At 48.8% G+C, this 4,617-nt stretch overlaps 3 non-coding genes across 3 annotated transcripts in view; all 3 read left to right on the top strand.

The window, feature by feature from the left end:
- Window positions 1-474: 474 nt before the first annotated feature.
- LOC124319613 lies at window positions 475-2,769 on the top strand. Its single transcript, XR_006913310.1, has one exon. It is a non-coding gene; the product is annotated as a small subunit ribosomal RNA (ribosomal RNA).
- A 929-nt stretch (window positions 2,770-3,698) lies between these two features.
- Window positions 3,699-3,851, top strand: LOC124319608. The gene has a single exon (XR_006913304.1). It is a non-coding gene; the product is annotated as a 5.8S ribosomal RNA (ribosomal RNA).
- Window positions 3,852-4,492: 641 nt separating this feature from the next.
- The window catches only part of LOC124319609, a 4,576-nt gene continuing 4,451 nt past the window's right edge, over window positions 4,493-4,617 (top strand). Inside the window, exon 1 of the ribosomal RNA XR_006913305.1 lies at window positions 4,493-4,617. This exon is cut by the window's right edge and continues 4,451 nt beyond it. This is a non-coding gene — a ribosomal RNA (large subunit ribosomal RNA).

Genomic DNA, 4,617 nt, shown 5'->3' with positions numbered 1-4,617 from the left:
TGTGTGTGTCGTGCGGGGTGATGCGAGAGTGTGCCTCGGCGGTGGAAAAATAAAAATAAAACTCTGAGCCCACAAAAATTTAAAAGATGTATGCTTGTCAGCTTAGTAAAGCAGGCTTGACTTATGAGCATACAGCACGCCACATATGACCGTCGAAAACCGTAATACGGGAAAAAAAGTTGATGAATATATCAAGACCGGTCGAATGAATCCGATTCACTTTGGGCTCATAGACCGTTGAATGGTCTTTGACTTTGGAAATTGAAATGAAAAAAATCCAACAAACGGATCGGATCGGTGTTTCTCTTCACTGGGACTCGCTGTGACACGCCAGGCGTTGCGATCAAAAATTTTAGTTTCCGAAGAAAAAGAAAAAAAACGAAAAACGTGTTGATTTGGTGTGTGTTTGGTGATGCGTGGGCGAAATAAAAACCCGCAACTCGCCGGATGCATATCAAACAAACATACACGAAATACCTGGTTGATCCTGCCAGTAGCATATGCTTGTCTCAAAGATTAAGCCATGCATGTCTAAGTACAAGCCGCTAGACGGCGAAACCGCGAATGGCTCAATAAATCAGTTATGGTTCCTTAGATCCACTCCATCCTACTTGGATAACTGTGGTAATTCTAGAGCTAATACATGCACTCGAGCCTCGACTGCGGGCTTTCGGGCTCGCAGAAGAGGTGCTTTTATTAGATCAAAACCAGTCGGGGCCGGGCTTTCGGGCTCGCGCACCGTACCAATTTTGGTGACTCTGGATAACTTCACGCCGATCGCACGGCCTTCGCGCCGGCGACGTATCTTTCAAATGTCTGCCTTATCAACTGTCGATGGTAGGTTACGCGCCTACCATGGTTGCAACGGGTAACGGGGAATCGGGGTTCGATTCCGGAGAGGGAGCCTGAGAAACGGCTACCACATCCAAGGAAGGCAGCAGGCGCGCAAATTACCCACTCCCGGCACGGGGAGGTAGTGACGAAAAATAACGATACGGGACTCTTCCGAGGCCCCGTGATTGGAATGAGTACACTTTAAATCCTTTAACGAGGAACCATTGGAGGGCAAGTCTGGTGCCAGCAGCCGCGGTAACTCCAGCTCCAATAGCGTATATTAAAGTTGTTGCGGTTAAAAAGCTCGTAGTCGGATGTCTGTCTTCGGCCGGGCGGCGCCGCTCTGAATCAAGGGTGTTGCGTTTCACGCTCTGGGAGCCCGGGTGTCAAAGCCCGACTCTCTTCACGGTCGGACAACATCGCCGGAGTGGTGGTCGGTGCGTCGTTGTTGTATCTGCGGCCAGAGTTGGAAAGTTCTTTCGGGTTCTTTTTTAAATTTTGGTCGTAGTTGACTCGATTCGCTCCACCCAGTCAATCGTTCGGGGTGCCCTTCACCGGGTGTCTCGGGCGGCCGGCAACGTTTACTTTGAACAAATTAGAGTGCTCAAAGCAGGTGTATCCCAACGCCTGAATATCGCAGCATGGAATGATGGAATAGGACCTCGGTCCGATTTTGCTGGTCTTTTACTTTTGGACCCGAGGTAATGGTCAATAGAGACGGACGGGGGCATTCGTACTGCGGCGACAGAGGTGAAATTCTTGGACCGCCGCAAGACGAACAACAGCGAAGGCATTTGCCAAGAATGTTTTCCTTGATCAAGAACGAAAGTTAGAGGTTCGAAGGCGATCAGATACCGCCCTAGTTCTAACCATAAACGATGCCAACCAGCAATCCGTCGGAGTTACTCCAATGACTCGACGGGCAGCTTCCGGGAAACCAAAGTCTTTGGGTTCCGGGGGAAGTATGGTTGCAAAGCTGAAACTTAAAGGAATTGACGGAAGGGCACCACCAGGAGTGGAGCCTGCGGCTTAATTTGACTCAACACGGGAAACCTCACCAGGCCCGGACACTGGAAGGATTGACAGATTGAGAGCTCTTTCTTGATTCGGTGGGTGGTGGTGCATGGCCGTTCTTAGTTGGTGGAGCGATTTGTCTGGTTAATTCCGATAACGAACGAGACTCTAGCCTGCTAAATAGGTGACGGGTTTTATCAATTGAAACCGAAGGGAGTACGGAGGCGTCGGGATCAGGTGGCGGCGATTCGGGTCTCGGTGGGACTGGTTCCTTTAGTGAGGCAATCTCTCGGCTTGGTTTCGTTGTGCTCTGTTCGTCGGGTGTACGGCCTTCACGGGTTGGTTGCCTGGCGGATGAGGTATGGCGGGGCTTTGTCGGGAATGTCTCGCGGGGGCTGGCTCTATTGTTATTCGGTCGTCGTCATCCCCGGCGATACCTTCTGCTCTCGCGTCCGTCACGCAGTCTTCTTAGAGGGACAAGCGGCGTCCAGCCGCGTGACAGTGAGCAATAACAGGTCTGTGATGCCCTTAGATGTCCTGGGCCGCACGCGCGCTACACTGAAGGAATCAGCGTGTTTCACTCTCCCTGTCCGAAAGGACCGGGTAACCGCTGAACCTCCTTCGTGGTTGGGATTGGGGACTGCAATGATCCCCATGAACCAGGAATCCCTAGTAGGCGCGGGTCACTAGCCCGCGTCGATTACGTCCCTGCCCTTTGTACACACCGCCCGTCGCTACTACCGATTGAATGATTTAGTGAGGCCTTCGGACGGGCTTGTCGGGGTGCCGTCGAGTGGGGAGCAATCTCTGCCCGTGCGGTGCCTACCAACGGCGAGACTGAAAGATGGTCGAACTTGATCCTTTAGAGGAAGTAAAAGTCGTAACAAGGTTTCCGTAGGTGAACCTGCGGAAGGATCATAAACGAACAAGACAAATGTTTTGCGCATATGGCTTTGGTTGAGCACGAAACAACTAAAAGTTGCAAAACAAAAAAACCCCATCAAAAGTCTTTCGGCGTAAGACATCGTATGAACTATGTGTGGGTTGACGGAAGAAAATCATTTATTTTGAACGGGTATCAGGCGCTCTGATGCGCGGTGGTTTAAAGCGGATTCGCCTTTTCAAATTGATTTTTCTTTCCTCTCGGCTCAAAAAAAAACACAAAGTCTTTCGATTTGGTCTATGGCCGTGAGCAAATTCTTCCTGCTTCGATGGTGAATGTCTCTATAGATTCATTCGACCTTTAGCGGCGCTCACAGTGTTGACGTTAGTAGAGTGAAGAATACGATAGCCCGCCTGGGCCGCGAGTACCGAAGGAACAATAAAGGAGATTTTATAAAGTCTTAGTCCCTAAATCAAACACTTTGAAAAATAAAAACTCGGTGGATGGAGAGTCGGAAAAAAAAAAAACATCAAGATTTTGAACGGGTATCAGGCGCTCTGATGCGCGGTGGTTTAAAGCGGATACGCCCAATCGAAATTGTTTTTTTTTGTTTCTCTCTTCGTCTTCGGGATTTTTTGATTCTCGGTGGGGGACGAAAGTGTGAGACTTTACTCTGGACGTTCTTTTCGGGGTAGATACTCGTGGTTGCGTGCGTGTGCGTCGTATAGACTAACACTCCAAAGCCCGACACTATGCCGTTGAAAACCGAATGTTTTTTAAGCTTGCCCTTCGCCCTCTCGATGAAGTAGGAAGAATTCAAAATCACAATAACACACTAAACCCAAATTCTAGTACGAGTGTTTATCGGAACATTTTCTTTCTGGCTTTCTTTCTCCGCCCTCGCATTCATTTGCTTGGGCGGGTTGGAGAAAAAGAGAGAAGAAAACGAATATGTCGTTTTATATACGACCCTGAACGGTGGATCACTAGGCTCGTGGATCGATGAAGAGCGCAGCAAAGTGCGCTAATCCATGCGAACTGCAGAACACATGGAGCATCGAAATCTTGAACGTAAATGGCGGCCCAGCTTCTCGCTCGGGCCACATCTGACTGAGGGTCGGTCGAATGATGAACGAACAGAGATTTTTTCAGTCTTGGTTTTGCATGTTGGGTCGCGGCGAGATTTATTTTTCACCCGGCCTGACCGCATAAAAGCTCCCGAATCTCTAACGTCTGGGTGCCGCGCGACTTAAGTGTCCGCGATGCCTCAAATACAAAAAAGGGGGAAAAATAAAAGAAGGTTCGCCCTGTTTTGTTTTTTTCCTCTCTATTCAAAAGAAACCTTTTTCGATGGCAAAACAGATGGGAAATTTTTGAGCCAACTCAAAAAAAAATTTTAGAAATAAACACATCTTCTCGAACAAGGTGTCGGCTGCGTGTGCGCGATATACCGCTTCAACGCGAGTTTAGTTGTGTGTGTGCGCCGGGCGTGTCGAAGTGTCGACCACCGCGAATTATCACTCACTCTAACCGCTCGTTATGCAAGCTTGGTTCGCGCACGACGCGTTGTTTCAATACAAAAAGCCGCAGGACGCCCTGTCACTTTTCGTAAATTAATTTTTGCGAATAACGAGAGACTCGCTTTATTTCGAAAAAAAAAAATTTGAACCGGCAATTATTCAATCTTTCCCGGCTTTAAAACGCCAAAGTCTGCCGAGCTAGATAAAGTGTTGTCTCCTTTTGAAAACAAACAATTCATTCTGACCTCAGTTTAGATGAGACTACCCGCTGAACTTAAGCATATCAGTAAGCGGAGGAAAAGAAACTAACAAGGATTCCCTTAGTAGCGGCGAGCGAACAGGGATGAGCCCAGCACCGAACCTCGC

The sequence above is a fragment of the Daphnia pulicaria genome, unplaced genomic scaffold, assembly GCF_021234035.1.
Source record: "Daphnia pulicaria isolate SC F1-1A unplaced genomic scaffold, SC_F0-13Bv2 h1tg000187l, whole genome shotgun sequence".
NCBI lineage: Eukaryota > Metazoa > Arthropoda > Branchiopoda > Diplostraca > Daphniidae > Daphnia > Daphnia pulicaria.
This window is presented reverse-complemented; position numbering and strand designations above follow the sequence as displayed.